This window comes from Vulpes vulpes, chromosome 16 (assembly GCF_048418805.1).
Source record: "Vulpes vulpes isolate BD-2025 chromosome 16, VulVul3, whole genome shotgun sequence".
NCBI classification, from domain to species: domain Eukaryota; kingdom Metazoa; phylum Chordata; class Mammalia; order Carnivora; family Canidae; genus Vulpes; species Vulpes vulpes.
Genome location: NC_132795.1, coordinates 10,510,416 through 10,529,397, shown reverse-complemented (window position 1 = coordinate 10,529,397; position 18,982 = coordinate 10,510,416). Strand labels below are relative to the sequence as shown.

General features: G+C 37.6%; 1 long non-coding RNA gene across 2 annotated transcripts in view; it reads right to left on the bottom strand.

Moving 5' to 3' along the window:
• Positions 1-17,431, bottom strand: part of LOC112922587 (uncharacterized) — a 41,550-nt gene extending 24,119 nt beyond the window's left edge. The window contains exons 1-3 of one of the 2 annotated variants that reach the window (XR_011997997.1): positions 16,988-17,431; positions 6,781-6,939; positions 575-6,371 (exon numbers count right to left, since the gene is read on the bottom strand). This is a non-coding gene — a long non-coding RNA (uncharacterized lncRNA). The remainder of the gene's footprint in view (positions 1-574; positions 6,372-6,780; positions 6,940-16,987) is intronic. The other variant, XR_003235491.2, reaches the window with a different exon arrangement.
• Between the last annotated feature and the right edge of the window lie 1,551 nt (positions 17,432-18,982).

Genomic DNA, 18,982 nt, shown 5'->3' with positions numbered 1-18,982 from the left:
CATCTTATATTTTTGTCACCCCTCCAATATCATCTATTACAATTCCAGACCAATAACAGAAGTTCTACAAATGTCTGATTGTTTAAAAAACAAATGCTTGTATCCTTTACCTCTTCCTTGCCTTCTTAATGGTTTATTTTTGCCAATGCACACTGATGGGAAGTTATTTCAGTGTTTGCCAATTAAAACATTTAAAAATTAAACATTGAGTTTAATGGAAGGAATATGCTAGAACTGGCCAATAAGAATAAGTGATTAATTCTGAAATAATGAAAGGGTGCAGCAGGAGCAGCAACAGTCAATGTTATGCTTGCAAGGAAATGATGAGTGGGAAATCTGTGACACCTGACTAAAAATCAATGCTTCTAGAAGGTGATATAATAGCTTTAAGCTGGAAAAAAATAAGTACAGGGAAAATGAAAGCTGACACGGTAAAACTGCACAGAAAGAAGTGGGTAGAATAATGACAATGTCAAGCAAGTAATGGATTTAATGAGGCATAACGCGATGGCACTAAAGATCTCATGTCTTCTAAAACAACTAGTTAATTTAGCTGACTAATTTGCTTACTCACCTTTTCTACTTAATCTCTTAGGAACACTGTGGTGGTCCCCTTCTATTACACTTTGTATCATTTCACAGAGAATCCTCAAAATAACAGTTAATACTAGAAAGATACCCTTGGGGAAAAAAAGAAGGAGGTGTTAAAAATAAGGCCTTTAACTTATTTATTAAAATAACCATCTAACTCCTAAACAAATCCCAAAGTTATTTTTCTGTGTGAGAAAATACAAATCCCAAAGTTATTTTTCTGTGTGAGAAAATACAAATGAAATGCAGCTCTGTTTTTCTGGTTCCAAAAGAAGAACACATTAACATGTGGTAATTTGCACTTTATTTTGTTTTTTTTTTTTTTTTTTAAGAGAAAGGAAGCTTAATATCTAATGCAGATCTTTCAAGGTCTGCATGTGTGCTGTATTTTCTTTACATTAAATTATTCCCAAACTCCTGTTTTGGTTGGAAGTAGACTTGTCAGTAGCTTCCTTCATGTTACTCTGACTTAGAAATTAGGAAACGTGTGTAGAAGTGACTAAGAGAGAACACTAATTGAAAGGGTTTCCAAAGGCTTTTGGACTCTGCCAAGCAAACTCCTTAAAACTGCAGTAGAAGTCCATTGTTTTCAAGGTAGCAGTCAGTGTCTTTCTCTGAAGCTGATTTAACTTGGCTAGAGGATAAGCATCTCTATTAGTGAGTTTAAAGGGTCTCAAAATACAAGAGATGTTTTATCTTGGATAAGCTGATAATTTGTCCTACTTAAGCAAGTCATGCAAATTTCCCTGCAAAACTCTGTGCTCATTAGCTCGTAATTAGGGTAATAAATCTGGAATCACCAAACAGATCAGTGAAAACATCATAGTGTTAATGTGAGCATGAGCTTATCCTGTAGGAACCAGTGGAGAGTTTGCAGAAATCTATTCAAATTCTGAATGCAACACTCCATGTAATTATCATAAATTTAACCCCCAGGAAGAAGAGCAGGAGACAAAGGCCAGAGGAGGGCCATGAAGAGACTTTAAGTCCATGTGAAAACTGGAACTTCTAAATGCATTTCTTAATATAGAGAATTCTGATAATTCATAAATACGTTTCAGAACTATCTTTCACGCAAATTTTCATACATGAACATTTTTTTGTGTGTGAGCTTTTGCCATGCTGCTGGGGGAAACCAGTGGCCTGGAGATACTAGCAATTAGTCAGAATTCACATAGTGAGTCAAAATACTATGTCAAGAAGAAAGCCCAGTACAGGATTCTGCAAAGCAGAAAGCCCACACTCCACGCTTCATATACAGAATTCTGGGGTGGACAGACAACTACTCTAGAGATGAGAAAGAACTGAGAAGTCTCAGGAAATTAAGCAGTTCTGCTTTCTTTTTCTCATAACACAAAAAATGTTAATTCTACGCAGCTTATTTGTACACCTATAATATACCTTTTGTTCTGCATTATTTGCAAATTGTTGACAAATTGTTGCAAATATGTCCCCTCCTCCCTTAAAGCTCATATTAACTGATGCCCGTCTAAGTCATGCTTACACCTGCTATGTATTTTCTGTTCCTATCTGAGCTCCACCCAACTCGTTCATTTTCCTCATCATTCAAGATTCAGAAAAAGTTGATTCATGTCAGTACCACCCCATGCAGACTGACTAAAACTAACTTCAACGTTAGGGTAAAAACATGTCTTCTCTGTAGAAGACAGAATTGCCCTTAGACTCCTCACACATGTATTTGTCCTAATCCATGTGATGCTTAAGTTTAACTCAATTTCTTTGTGCTTGACATTACTACTGGGAAAGGTGGTATGTTAGACTCTGCATCTTTCTGGTCTTAACTGAGGACACAGGATGGACTCTCCAGTGATATGTATACTGCAAACAAGTTCTTTCCCCTGAACTGGAAACTCTTCTTCAGTTATCCATTTGGGTCTGTTTGGGGAATAATATGCAGAATTTTCACCAAGATGGAACTATTGGCAATTTAGAAAACTAGAAACACATGTCCTCTCTTTGAAGAGACGACAACAACAAAAAAGCCAAATAAACAACTATGACCTCTATTTATATTTTATCCCTAGAAAGTAAGCTCCTGGAGGGAAGACCACAGTGGAACTTTAGCGTATGCTAATGGATGAACAGAAAGATACTCATCGTGTAACATTAGCTGAAAGACCACATCTGCAGGGTGGGCACAGAAGTATTTTTTATTTCTGGTTTAATTCCTTAGAGGTCGCTGGTAGTCTGGCTGCAATTTATTTATTTGTTTGTTTGTTTGTTTATTTATTTAGCTGCAATTTAAAATACTTAGAACAGTATATATGGGTATGAGAACTAAATCCATCCTCATTGATGAGTTGGGTTGGAACTTGAATTCTCCTCCAGTGGCAACCTTGAATGAAATAAATTTAAATACTGCTTTGTTTGTTTCCCCTTCATCAGAGATGAAACTACTCTCCTCCAAGAGCATTAAGCACTAATTTACATTTTACCGATATATTCCTGTGCTTCTTGGCCTTTTGGTCAAGGTCAAAAATTGCTGCCAAATGTATTCATCCATGGCCTAGAAGTCTCTAGACTAACAACTGTCAGTTTTTCAAACTGGCTGAAGTACCCTGCCACCTTCCAAAATACAACTGCAAGCAGCTCCTCTGCCAGCAGAGCCACAGGCACGGTCCAGTGGTAAAGAGTGTACATCTAAATTGATATTTAACTAAACTGGAGGTGAAGGAGGGCAAAAATATTTTTTTCAGAGCTGACATAATGGAAAAGAACCACCTTTAAATGCTTTTAAATACTAAAGGCTAAATCATATACCTGAAAGTATAAAGGGGATGGAAGCGGTTTAGAATATTTGGAGGCTGCTAGGTTATAATGTCAGCACTGTTGCTTGAACATACTGAGGGGCTAAATCCTGAAGGTAGAGCCTCCTGTTCTCCAAGCACCCCCATCTCAAGGGTTCTTGTCAGTAGACTGTTCTAGGATTTATTGTATATCATAAAATGGAGAACATATTGAGACCTTTTCTCCAAATTTAGGTGCTTCATATTTATTGTTGGGAACCTGAACTCTGCAGTGAAGAATAATCCCTGGGCTTCTTAGGGATTCCATCAGTGACTCCTTTTATTATTTAAGACCAAAAATACTAAATTTGTGGAATCTTTTTAGTTCAGTAAACAAAAATAATTAAGGACACAACCTTTGTCTTTAAATCTCATCCCCAGTTTTATCCTTTTCTCTTTCTGGGATCCTCAGCTAAAAAGTCTCTGTCCCTTCTTCTCTCCCTTACACTTTTCTGTGAGCTGTGCTCCTATCCCTGTGCTACTTCCTTCCAAGGTTTTGCATTTAAACACTTGCATCCAACTCTGGAACATCAAGCTTTGTCCCTAGGACATTTCAGTTATTATACTATGTTTTACTTAAGAGATAGGGTCTGAGAATAAACTTCCTTCTTTACATTTATGATGGACGAAGTGGCAGGATTCTGTGCTCATCACCATGCTCTTTTTCACACTGGGGGTAATGCAGAGGCTGTTGCACACCCGTTTCCAGGAGGTATAGATACTAATGGGACTTAAGGGTAGCTTGATATTTTTCTAGTCAAAACTGGGACACAGAACTCCTGGTGAACAAGCAGGAGTTTATTCTGCTTTAAAACAGGGCTCCCCTCTTCTCTCTGTCAGTGCCCATCGTCCTTCAGACACAGAAGCAGCTGGGGACATGTGGAATATGCATTGGTCCTACAAGGGTAGCAGTGCACAGGTCATGAGCCAGTGCAAGGGAGAACCATTTTCCTTTTCATTTAGAGCGGTTTGGAAAAATGTATAAGCCACTTAAAAAAATTCAACATTGAGTATAGCTTCATTTGGTCTTTTGTGAGAATAAGTAGACTCACTCAACTTAGATTACCCATTTAACGTCAGTGCAAAAAACTGGAGCCACTTCTTAATTACTAACATGTTGAGATTTGTCATAATGCAGGGTGGTTTTCTAATGGCATCCTGAAAACAGGTCCTCTATCACAAGGAAAAGTCAGGAAGATTACAAAACTGAGTTAGGAGTTGTTCATCACTGACCTGGAATCTGATCCTCTTTAAGACATTCAGAACAATTAATGTCAGAATTTCTATGAAGGGAGAATTAATTCCTTTGGAAGTGAGGACAGAGAGTTTCAAACTTGAGTCATATGAGAAGACTAGGAATTGACGACGTGAACCCAATACTTAATTTTTAACATGAGGGCAAATGTCAAAATTATCTCATTCAACCTCCCAGATTTCACAAAGAACCAGCTCAGTTACATAACTTTTCAAGGCAGTTAGTGGCAAAAGCTTGGGAGTCAGACTCCTTCAGTTGGATAACTGGCTCCAGTATTTTCCAGTTGTGGGGCATCAAGCAAGTTACTTTACCTCTCTTTGCCATAGTTTTACGTCTATAGAATTGGGGTGCTTTTGTACTACTACTTCATAAAGTTGTTGCAAGGAATAAATGAATTCGACTCATACACATAAACCTCTCAAACCCATACTTGTCACTGATCTGCCCTCAACAAATGACAACTTCTTTAACTCTCCTTCAAAGTGAGGCATTTTAATTTTCCTCCATGACTTTTAGACTAAGATAAAGAATAGCGAGATATCTTCCATTTTCAATATTTCTGAAAGAAGTAGCATCCCTGTGAATTTTAGAATTAAAATACGTTTTCATTCTTGTTTGAAGTTTATGTGGGTCTTTAACATGAACTTAGGCCAGACTTGAAAAGCTGTAGTAACTCAACATGTTGGACAAGCATTTCAGGCCTGGCTAAGCCTTGAGGAATGGGAAAAAAAGGAAGTAGAAAAGCCTTCCCCATTCAGAGATAATACTTCCCCACCCTCTCATAACTCAGATCTGTACTTTGAAGAGGAGAGGGATTAAAGGAAAGATAAGAAAAATAAGAGTTCTCTTGTAATTCTGCCTTTCTGAGAATTTTGCTTTCCACGAATGTCGTCTTTTCTCTCTCTAGCTCTCCGCCTATCATTCAAAACCAAAATCTTCATGAAAATATCCCAAGATACCCAGCCCACAGTCACCTCTTACTCTCATTAAAGTTCTGACATTTATTGTCATTCCGTTCCCTTGCATATTATTTCCAAGCCACACTCTGAAAACTACTCTGCTGTTTTATTAATATTGGGTTATTACTTTTCCTGTGTTAATGTTTTGCTTCCCAAATAGATTACAAGGAACTTGAAGTTTCTGGAAGGTGACTTTTTCTTTTTTAATTAGCTGACCAAAGAAAAGGAAAGGTAATACAGAAAAAGAAATGCAAACATTGAAACTCAGAGGAATTTGCCAGAACAACTCAAATATCAGCTTTGCTCCATAAGCCCCACCCCAAAACTAAGCAGGACTGAAATGTCCAAAGCAAAGCCATAACAAAGCTCAGTAAATATTTAGCTTGTCTCGGACTATTGCAATAGATTCCTAACTAATCTTCTTGCCTCCAATCTCTCCTGTCCAATCCATTCTCCACACAACTGCTCAAACGATCTTATGTTAAGGTACTCAATAATCAGTTAATTGAATTCATTAAGCATATATTTTGTGCAAGGAAAAAGCTACCTTGGTGATCCAAGCAATTATATCAATGTTATGCTGTAAGTGAAAAGGTAAAACTTTGGCAATTTAAAGTATAAGAAACTCAACTTAGAAGACAAGGTTTTAGGGTGTCTGGGTGTCTCAGTCTAAGTGTCTGACTCCTGATCTCAGCTACGGTCTTATTCTCACTGTTGTAAGTTCAAGCCCTGCACTGGGCTCCATGCTGGACATGGAGCCTACAAAAGAAAGGAAGGAAGGAAAGAAGGGAGGAAGGAAAACAAAGTTTTAGTCCAATGTACGCATTATTTCTAAATTCATAAGGATGACTGCAAACTAGAGCTTGTTGTTTATTGGTCTCTCCGGAAATGTGGCAAAATAATTTTTTATCTACACTATATACAACATGTAGTTTGATCATTAATGGTCTTACGGAATAATACTGAGGTTAGAAACTATAATTCAGGAAATATTCTACATTACATAGCTTCATTTAATCAATCAACAAGTGGATATTCAGTACCTACGACATTCCACATTCCAGGACTGATAAAATACAACAGAAGTAAATCAAATACTGGCCTGTTATGAGAACCTTGATTTTTTTGTTACCGATGACAAAATTTATGCTTACAGGTAAAGTCCTACCTTTTCAATCAGTCAGGGTCCAAGCAGGAAACAGATGGCACATTCAAATTAGGAAAGCTTGAGAACAGCACAACATCCCTTTTATGATCTGGGTGGAAGGATACCTTAGGGCCATTGTGGTGCACCAGTATCAAAGCAGGTTGTGCACAATACTCAGGTCTGCAGAGGCAGCGAAGAAAGAGAGTTACTAGGGATTCTGGAGACAAAAGATGCTTGTGAAGAAGTAGCTGGACAGAGCTGAAACCTTTGAAATCCGTGGCACTGAGTCTCCAGCACCATTCCACTTTGAGATCCCCCCTGCCACCACTCGCCACCACTCCCTCTTATGCTTGCCCAAAAGTCAGAGCGAGAAGGCTCACTGATGGCATCCACACACCTCAGCCACCCAGGCCACGGAGCTGCAGAGGATGGAGCATAGATCCAGAGGTGACGCTATTCAGTGCCTCCTTAAAACTTTATCATAAGCATCTCTGCAGTCTGTGTATGTTGGTTGAACAGTGCAAACCATTGATGAATGAATGATTTGCACTGCATTTGGAAAAAAACACAATAATATTCTAAGATTCCTAAGGCAAGGTGTTAGAAAAGCTGTCAATGATGTTCATAGAAAATCGGAAAGTAACGAAGCAAGAAGAAAAAGACGGATTTGAACTTGACTTGGCTGCGTAAAACATCTACTAATTTCTGCCATATATATTAATTATTTACCATTTATTTAATTATTTACCATTTATGCCTAATGACCATGTAGCACTGTAATGTATATCATTAAATGTGTCAAATTCGTAAAACTACCTTTGCAATGTTAACTTTACACAATTAGTTCAGTTCAAGTTAGGACAGTTTTTGTAGGTTTTGACTCATGCAGGATTTAACTCAAAATATGTGCTTCAGTGGTCGTCCATCCAATCATGTGATTTCCAAAGACCCAGCAAATTGGGAAAAAAAAAAAATTGTGGCAGATCTTCTAGCAGTGATATGACTTGACTTAATGGTGCTTAGAGCCAAACCCAAAGCCCAGGATTGGGTTATCAACTAATTCCAGCCATGATATAGAGCAGGGAAAAGTTCATGCCAGACCCTTTATAGCTCTTAAGTCATAGGACTCAGTATGCAGGGAACTGCCACCAGCGGGATCAGATGGGCAAGGGGTGTGCTAATTTTAGCAAATGTATCCTGATCACCAAGACCACATTCCATTTTTATACTTGAACTAATTCCTGATTGTGCCTTAAAACTGGAGACAAGCTGACCTGCCCTTAAACACCAATGATTAAGGTTATGATGTATTAGTTCCCCATATTTGCACTTCCAGTAAAGATTCGTTACTGAGTGTGTATGCATTTGTTCTAAGCATTTATCATTAAAAAAAAATGTTTCTTTTGCCTTGATAAATGGAGAATACATTGAGTGAACAAATTCTAGATCCTTTAAATTGCCAGAGAATGCCTGATATACACTACAAGTTGTTCTAAAAAGGCACAGTTTAATTCTATCAAAAAGCTGTAATTCAGCAGTGGGCTTGCTACTATAATTAGCAGTAGGTTCAAGGTACGATGTGGTATGCATTTAAAGAATTAACTTGCTTTAAAGAAATATTGCTTTCATCCCAGTGGATAGTTGAGTTACTTTGCTTCACTTCTGGATAAGGATCTGTACTCAGAAATTCAAAAGTTTGCACATCTGTTGGAACATGGGCCATATTCCATGGACTTCTAACACATCAAGATCTTCACGGATTCTACTCCTCTGTGGGGATCAGTTTTCTAGACTCATGAGACCTCTCAAAGTCACTGTCTCCTCATTGCAGGCCTTCAGTTGTGATAAGAGGAAGAGAATGGTTGTATTAAGTCCCAGCTTGTACCAAGAAAGAAAGCAACATGGTGACATGGAGAAAGGGCAGTTTTTTGCATTTTTACTTCACCCTTGCATGCCGATGTGTTATTTTACCTTTAGACAGTTACCACTCTTGTGCAGAGAGGACTGCTACATCATCACTTCAGTTCCAACAGGCATTAATTAACCATCCATGGTAAACAAATGATGAAAATAAGACCGCTTGGGGCATTTTTTTATGGGTTAAGAACACTTACTATATAATAATAGGAAATATAGTGACCCTGTAGTGTTTGCCTATTTTCTACTACATATTTAAAACATCAAGTGATTTAATTCTTTGAACTAGGATGTGAGGTAAACAAAATACCCACTTCATACATGAAGCAACAGACACTAATGGAAGTAGACACATTTACCACCGGTCTCACAGCATAGACAGGAGGAAGAGCCTGGAATAGACCAAGTCTGTCTAGTTCTGAAGCTTATATCCTTTCTACTATTCTGGAAACCTTGGCAGTGCCTTTCAGCCTTCCAGTTCCAGTTGTTTTTTCTCTACGAGGATTTCCCTATTATCTTGTACACACAATCCACAGTTTACCCCCAACTCTTCTCCTGCCCTTTGTTCCATCTTAAGCATCTGACTCAGAATAACCTTCCTGAAGCAGCAAGACACTGAGGTTAATGAAGCAGAAGTGCTATTATGTCATTTGGGACAACGACCTATGGGCTGTGGTCAGCTGATTACAGCCTGGAAAGGTCACAATTTGGGGGTCAGAGGTGATGATTAATATGATGTCGTCTTGTATCAAGATCAGTTTTAAGAAATGTCAGAATGTCTAGTCATCCAAGTTTTCTAAAAAAAACTTCTGACAAAAGAATAACTTTTCTCAAAGTTTGAAGTAACCCACTTAGGTACTCTGTAGCCTATATGGTCTTGGGAGACAGTCTAGGAATTAACAATTACAGATTTCTCCTTTCCAGGGCTCATTCTGGCACCTGGGCCTTAGATCCCATCACTTCCAAATTCCTCAAGAAACTTGTTTCTACATGTTTTATCTTCATCTCTAGAATCTTCAGTTTCTTCTTCATTCCACTTTTATTTTTTTCTGCCTTCAAACTTCACCCAAAAACCTTTAGTTTGTTCTCCTGTCCCCTCTAGCTACCATCTTACTTCTCTCATTCTCATTGCCAATCTTTTGAAACAAGTGGATTCCATGTGCTGCCTCACCTTTGTTTCAGACAATTTCCCTGCAGCCTCCAACATTCTGGCTCCCACCCCACTACCTTTTCGTGGAGGTTCAGTGTTTTTTTGTTGTTGTTGTTGTTGTTTTGGGTTTTTTTTTTTTTTTTGCCAAATATATTGGACAGGCTTCCCTCTGGGTATCTCTGTGCCATATTATTTTAACTACTTCACTCCTTGAAACATTGGCTTCATTCTTAGTCTCTTCCTACAACTTTCAGTAGCTTCTGTTCCTAGTTTTCCCTTTGTACTTTTATTTATTTTCTCCTGGTTTAGGGCTTCTATGTAATGGTGACTTAATGAATTTATTCATCTTACTTGGCAGCTTTCTTGAGATGTAAATGACATATAATAAATGGACCATATTTAAAGCACACAGCTTGACGTTTTGATACTCCTAAACACCGTGAAACCATCACTACAATCAAGATAATAAACCATCACCCCAAATGCTTCCTCATGACCCTTTGTAATCACACTTTCCTCCCTCTCCAACTGCCTCCCACTTCATCCCCAAGCAACCACTAATCTGGTTTCTGCCACTATCGATTAGTTTTCATTTTCTAGAATTTTTATAAATCAAACGACTGACTATTCATTGTTTTTTGGTCTGGCTTTTTTCACTTTGCACAGTGACTCTGAACTGCTATTACACATATCAATAGTTTATTTCTTTTTATTGTCAAGTTTGAATTCATTGTATAAATACACTAGAATTTGTCTACTCATTTCAGTTCTATTTACTCTTTGATAGACATTTGGATTATTTCCAGCTTTTGGCTATTGCATATAAAGTTTCTATGAACATTTGTATATAGCTTTTCTTCTGAACATATGCTTTCATTTCTATGGGATAAATATCTAAGAGTAAAATGCATAAATCACACAGTAGTATATTTAGCATTTTAAAAAACTGGTAAACTGATTTCCAAGACGCTGTACACTTTACATTCTCACCAACATGTATGAGACTTTCAGTTCTTCCAAATCCTTCCTAACGCTTGGTATGTTCAGTATTTTAATTTTACTTATTCTAATAGATGTGTAACTTTTTCTTATTATGGCTTTAATTTGTATTTATCTAATATCTAATGATACTGAACATTTTAAAAATGTGTTTCCCATCTGTATATTTTCTTTGGTGAAGTGTCTTCCATCTTTTTTGCCAATTTTTAAATTGGATGTTTCTTTTGTTGACTTTGAGAATTCTTTATTTATTTTGGGTACAGGTCCTTTAGCAGATATGATTTTCAAGTATTTTTTCATCCAGTCTATGACTTTCTTTTTAACAGTATCTTTCAAAAAGTTTAAAATTTTGACAAAATCCAACAATTTTATCTTTGTTTTTGTGGTCATATCTAAGAAATCTTTGCCTTACCCAAGATCACAAAAATTTTACATTTCACTTTAGAAATTTAGTTTTAAGTCTTACATTTAGGCTGTGATCTATTTTAAATTAATTTCTGTATATATTATGAAATATGAATCCATTTTCACTTTATGGTATTTGGATATCTAGTAGTTTTACCATAATTTGTCAAAAAGACTAGCCTTCCACCATTGAATTGCCCTTGAAAACTGTGTCAAAAGTCAGTTGTTCATATGTGTTTGGATTTTTTTAATTTCATTCCATTAGGTTGTCTATTGCTATACCAACATCTCTGTTTTCATTACTGTAGCTTTATAATAAATCTTGACATTAGGCAGTGTTAGCCTTCCAACTTTGTTGTTGTTCTTCATTTTTAAATTCCCCAACCGTGCCTATTCCTGTAAGTACTACTATTCACATGAGCTTTTCTCTCTAAACATGACTGGCTTTAGTTCTAGATACATTTTCATGATTTCCATAAACACTTTTTTGCTAAAGGCTCTTAATAAAAAAGGAGAACCACTAGCCCCAGCTTCTCCTTTGAGTGCCAGGCCTCTAGCTCTGCCAAGAGACAGATATTTGGAAATTCCATTTCTTCAAGATTTGAACTTTTTGTACTTCTGTGACATTCCCTATTACCTTTCCATTCCCAGCTACATTATGTCACTTCCACCATTCTTCTCATTGTTGCTCAGACTTGAACTTCATCTTTGACATAAGCCCATCTTACTTCCCCTTATCCAATAAATCACCATAAACTGGCCAGGTTTTTTTTTTTTTCACTCAGAGTACCTTTCGCGTATGTTTCTCTTCTCTATTCTCATTGTTAATCCATATGCTCACTTTCTCATGCCCAAGTGGCTGAGTGAAAGCCCAACTGATCATCCCACTTCCAGAGTCTCCTTGCCTAAACTATTTCCTCAGTTTTTTTTTTAATTTCTTAAAGCAAATTTATCCCCAGACCCCATCTAGAAGTTTTCCTTTCTAGCTTTGTTTCCTTCTAACTCATCTTCTAACTTGCTCCAGTAAAGCTGTTTTGTTTTGGTTTTTTAAACTCTCATTTTACTTATGAAACTGGCTAGTTTTCTAAAAAGTATTTTCTAAGAAGGGGATTTTAAGTTACATTTATTTAAAGACTTTGTAGAAAGACTGTGATATCCAGGAACTAACAAAATTTTGTTCCCAGTCCTACTACTTTATTTATTTAAGGTGGGAGGAGAGAGAGAAAATGCGCATTTGTGCCTAAGCAGAGGGTGGGAGTTGGTGCTGAGGGAAAAGGTAGAAAGAAAAAAATCTTAAGCCTTAGGAGGCGGGACTCCATCCCAAGACCCCAGATCAGGACCTGAGCTGAAACCAAGAGTCAGATGCTTCACTGACTACACCACCCAGGCACCTCCCTGCTACCCTATTTAAACTGTACTTTTAGAGTTTTCAGTGAATTGGAAGACAGAATCATCTGACAGTGAATAATTTTATTTAAACTTGTCCCTTGTTCTATAGCCATACAAGAACTTACTGTAGGTTAAACAACAACAAAACAAAAATGAGGTCTAGTGAAAAGTCTCTAAGACAATAAGTGGACCAGCTGGACTAGTGTTTGATAGTGAAGGGGACAAATTCCTTTGACTATAGGTAACTAAAGGAGAATTTTCAGAAGTGACAGGTTACTAAAGATCCCCTCTTCAAAGAAAAGTTCAGTACATGTAGTTGAAATCAACTTAGGTAAATGCCCAATTACTCTTCAGATTTCCCAGCCCTCATTGAAAGTCATGGGAAAGTAACATTTATCATAACTGTAACAAACTTTAAAAGTTTGCTTCCTTATTCTATTTTGTAGAAGAGGTAAGAAAGAAAACATTTTCTAATAAGTTTGATTCTCCTTTAAAGGTAAACAATATTTGAAGATCAATTGTTTTGAAAATAAAAGAAGCATTAGAACCTTGTTTATGGATACAGAGGGACATGAACTAGGAAATGTATTTTCTGCTGGTTTTCAAGAATGTGGTATCTTGAATGGAATTATTAATATTATGAAAGTACCACAGTTAGGGAAAAATATCACAGTTGATTATTCTGGCATAAAATTATTCTCTAAAGGCAGGTGTTTATCTTTTTCCAATTAGCCCCTAACAAAATGCCTTATATATAGTAAGTGTTACAATATGTATTTAAAAATTGAATTCAGTGCTCCTATTTCCCCAGTGGTAATAATACCAACATAGTTAGACAACCCACTTCAAGGGATCAATTAGATTCCTAATTTGCAGTAAGAAAATGAAAAATGAAAAGAAGCAGTGTAATTCCAGATTGAATCTTGTGTAGGCTAAAAAAATAAAATGGAAGACCTGAATCAGAGCAGGTCACTTAAGGATAAAATTTTCTGATGTGTTACGTAAATTTATTTACGAATGCTAAGAAGTAAAAGCTAAGCAGGGGGAAAAAAAAAAAAAAGCCTAGCACATGATATACGTGGGATGATTTTTTTTCCCCCCAAGGAGCACAAGTTCTTTTTTTTGAAAGACTTCATGTTTTCAAGGACATACAAGTTCAAGTACATGAGTGTGTGGGGGAGTAAAGATGTCATAACTAGAACATGGTGTTTACAACACTGGGGCCCTATATAATCTCACATAATGCAACTTTGTAGTTGCTTCAAAATATAGGAGAATAGTGAGTTTCCTAGAACTCTCATGACTAGAAGGAAACTAGCTTATGTTTCATCTTCTTCATTTAAGAGGAATAAGGGTCTAAGAGCCGGGTAGTGCCCCAGTTAACTCACATAACAAGCTTGCTCAAACATTGCTTGAGTACTCCAGGTCTGTATTACACCAACTTTTTATGTGTTCGAGAAAGAGCAGGAAAGTGCAATGCTTTGTTTGGATGAAAACACAAGAATTCAGGTAAGCCAAATCAAACAGCTTAGCCAAGATGATTCAGCTTATTAGGACATGGGCCGGCAAATGGGGGGAAAAAAGAAGAGGAAGGAGGCGGGGAGCTCTACTATTCCTCAGGAAACCAAATCCCTCTTCCTTCAAAAATCAACAGTAAAGTTCAATTAAAAAAAAAAAAAACAAGTCATTGTGTAGAGTAGGAAGAGTACAAGTTGAAAAGGAGAGACTTAGAAATAAATGTGCATGCAATGTGATTTCTGATGATTTTAGAAAAGAATTTGAACACAAAGAGGTTTTGAAGAGACTTGAAAAGGAAAGGAGAGGGATGTAAGAGTGTGAACTTGTCCATTTAAGCACGTTTTCCCCCCAGTCCTTACTGCTCATCTGAAAACAAGAAGTAGAGCAGGTCAGGAAAGGGGTTATGGTTAACACTGCAAGATGAAAGATAAGCAGCCAGGCAGTTAGAAGCCAAAGCATTTTATCTAGAAGAGCAGGTCTGGCCTTGTTTCCATCTTGATAAGAAGTAGATGGGAGAGCTTGTTTGTCCATAGACTAGGATGGGGTGGTGGGGCTGAAGAAGGGAGACAGGGAAGTCAGGGGCTTAGCTATGGAGTTGTGGCAAACCACGAATGTACTGATAAGTCCCTCTTTTGTGTTCTACGTCTACCTGAACTTTGAAATTGTTAGACTTGTCTGTTTAGATAACATGGCTGTGTTCCTTTCAAATGTGAAGACTTAAAAATATCTAGAAAGTTTAGGTGAACTGAACAGGCTTATTATCATAGTCTGAAAGTTTAAAACTGTGGCTAACTGGTTAGGCCACCGACTCAAAATTTGAAGAAAATGACACCTGAATTTAATTCCTCTTTAAATGGTGTGTTTCTCTTTATTCTGAAGATATGCACAATATGCTCTGAATTTCTTTTTTAAATGGTGTTTTCATTTCACTTCAAGTCCTTTTTAAAGACAGATTACAATTAGAGGGGCTTCTACTTTGATAGTGTTCTAATCTGATGACATAACTGGTTCAGAAGTGGTTTTTAAAATTATTAAAATTGACAGAGTTCTAAGGTCACCACGTTTTGTTCTCAGTGTTCTTGGATGAGAGCCAGGGTTGCACGTATTCCTGGGATCTTATTTGCTATTACTTTTAGTATCTCAGTCCATCATAGAACTAAGAAGTCAGAAATTCAAAGTGAAATGAGTTTTGTTTTTTTACAATAGACCTTCACAATTATTTAGTAACTACCTGAAATTATTTTAAGGCTGCTGGGTTTGTACTGCTCATGCCATTCATTGTTCATATAGAATGTATTGAATATGTAAGGTGATTGGCACAGGGGAAAGCATCCCAGAATAGATATAATCCATAAGTGTGTCGGGGCTTGTGTCTCTACTGTGCGAGAGACAAAGCAGAACATTTGTAGTCCGAATGCTTAGATATTAAAACAAGTTTGTATACATGACAGGTCAGAGGAGCGGTCCTAAAACAATGTATTCTTAGTTATCTTGGCTGCTTTCCAGATTGTCTAGTACCTCTCTCTCTCTCTCTGCCCCCCCCACGCCCGCTCCTGCTCTTTTGAACCTCTCTGTAAAAAATAAAGTAAAATATTCTCTACTTAAATTTTTTCTTCTATTACCTTTTGCCCTGGGCTACTCAGAATTGTACTGGTACTGAAAGTTTAAGGCTTGGAGAAATGTTCACGATGATGATGATGATGATGATGATGATGATGATGATGGTGGTGGTGGTGGTGGTGGTGGTGGTGGTGGTAGCAGCAGCCCTTATTTATAGGAGACCTTCCCGGTGGTAGGACTCTGTATTTTACATACACTGGCTCTCCAGTGGTTATATAAATATGCCCTAGCTACCAGGCCCTTACTCTACTTCCCTTCACAGGCAAGTTTTGCTGAGGAATCGTAACAACTTGCTATTCTAGATCTTGGCCTCCAGGATGCTTGTATTTGTTTCTTCTTATAAAAATAAGGTTTAGAGGTATCGGGGTGGCTCAGTCGGTTAAGCGTCCAACTCTTGCTTTTGGCTTGCATCATGATCTCGTGGCCGTGGGATCGAGCCCTACCTCCGGCCCTAAGCTCAATGTGGAGTCCGTGTTAGAGTCTGTCTCTCTCTCAAATAAATAAATAAATAAATAACTTAAAAAATGTTTTTATGTATACAATTTATAAATGTGTAGAAGTTAAAATCTAAAATCATACTCCAGGGATCCTTGGGTGGCGCAGTGGTTTAGCGACTGCCTTTGGCCCAGGGTGCAATCCTGAAGTCCCGGGATCGAATCCCACATCGGGCTCCCGGTGCATGGAGCCTGCTTCTCCCTCTGCCTATGTCTCTGCCTATGTCTCTCTCTCTCTGTGTGACTATCATAAATAAATAAAAATTTAAAAATAAAATAAAATCATACTCCAACTACCCACACATAAGCACTTTGATCTAATTTTCTAAATGTTTTTCATATATATACGTATGTACATTATTTATTCACAAATGAAATCATTTTAAACATTTGGTTTATAATTTTTTCTAATAATCCATTGATAGCTTTCCATAATGTTAAATAGTTAACTTGCAACCATGAAAAATTATGTAGTTATCAAAAGATGTGGATATAAACATTTTTTAAAATCAATCTTACCATTGAGTATTTTGGTTATTTTTATCTGTATTGGTTTAACAAACAATATAAACACCTTATGATATTTACTCACTTAATTCTTATAACAGCCAATTCGGCTGCAACAACCTTACTGATAATGGCAATCCTTTGACTGTTTTACAGATAAAGAAACTGAGGCACAGAATAGCTAAGTAAATTCCCCGTGGTCCCAGAGCTAGTGAGTGGCAGATCTTACCTCAGGTTGTCTGGCTCTAGAGTGAGTGTTCTTAACTCCTGCGGTAGGGTTTCTCTCATAAACAATGCTGCTCTGAATGTCCTATTTCTTCTTTTTCCATAGAGAAATCCCTAAAATGAGAATGCTGGCTTTTCAAATGCATTGGCAGTTGACCTTCAAAAGGCTGATACTTTTCTTTCCCACAGCTGTAGATTTGCAGACTATAGACCATACTGGGTGTTATAATTGAAAGTTAAATTGCAGGCTGCTTTGGCTTGTATTTCTCCTTCACAATCGTCTTAATCTAGTGGACTTTTCTCAGTCCTCTTCCTCCACTGCTTTTGATAATATTTGATCACTCCCTTCTCATGCACCTCTCCCCTGCTTCAGTGTGCTATCACGTCTACTACTCCCTTCAACTTGTATTAACATTCCTTCTCTGTCCCTTCACTGATACTTCTCTCTGACCTCCTTTTTAATTTTAGTGTTTCTTAGCTCTCCACTTGATTCTCTTCTCATGTTGCAGTCTCCCTGGGAAATCTCATCCATTCCCATGACTTTAACAATTTAAATGCTAATGCCTCACAAATCTTTATCTCTTCCCAGACATCTCCGGTAAATTCTAGACTTACATATGTAACTATCCATTAGGCGTCTTCACCAGGGATATTCTCCAGGCTTTTAAAACAGAATATGTTTAAAATTAAACTTAACCATTTTCTCCCTAAACCTGCTTCTCATCTCATGTTTACCATCATACAGCTAAACACATAACGTGAGACTCATTCTAGATTTTGGATGCCATATAGAGTAATGACAAATAGCAATGACTTTGAATTAGGTAAAGCTGGGTTTGAACCTTACCTATGAGACTTAAAATCTGGCTGACCTTGGACAAGTTGCCCTAAACTCTCTGAACTCCAGTTTTATTATCTATAAAAGGAGGATAAAAGAACATCCTTGCAAGGCTGTTGAGAAGATGAAATAGGATGATGTATGTTACATGTGTTCTTTTTTAGAGTTCCTGATACACTAAAAGCACTTAATAAAGAATATTGCTTCTTTGGGGATAATATCTCATCACTCACGTCCAATCAGTTTCTGAATCCTGTGATTTCTAACTCTGTAACTTCACTCCAACAATCATTTCTCTTTATCACCCCTGCTAATAAATGCCAAATTAGGATCTCGTCATCTTTGCCTCGGTGTTGCAGTTTTCTCTAATGTGGTGGTCCTCAACCTTTTCTCCTGGCATCAACGAACAGGTTGGGTGATGTTCACATGTGGGATGTGACTCAGGCAGAGTCGATGTTAAGTACAATTCTAGGAGTGGAGGCTGTAACTCCACCCTTTCTTTCCCATGCCATGAAAACACATTGGAATAAAAGAAAGACTAACGTCATTAAAGAGTTTAAGTTGAATCTGTTCCAATTTTTTTTTAAACCTTGTGCAAATCTGAGGACTATACTTTTAGTAGCAAACTTCTTGTGGCACCTCTGTATGCTGCTATATCATGGTCCAGAGCTTTGTGTTAACCAGGTTCCTTTACCAGTTCTCTAGCCCCAACTACTCCCGTCCTCCACGCTATTGCCACAGTGCACTAGTTTCTATTATGTAGACTTTACTGGGTGCTCTGCATTTTCTAGGGGATGAAATTCAACCCCCTTTAGTTTGGCACACAGAGGCCTCCAGACCTGGCCCTTTTTAGCTGCTTCAGGCTTTCTTTCTCTCTGCAGTTTACCTTGCTTGTGGACTCTTAAAACAGCACGATGATGGCATCTGTCATCCCTTTCCTCATCCCCATCCCCCCTTACTCCTCATCCCACTCTAGGCTGCTTTAGGCTTCAGATGCTCCCTCGACTGTGCCTTTCATCCTGGGCACCCACAACCTATATCCTGCTAAAGGTACTGGGTATTTTTCGATTCAGCAGCAACGGGCACTTTGAATACTCCTAATTTGTTGGCTAGTCCTTTATTAATCACATTATTGGTGATTCTTTTTTCCTGCCCATACTT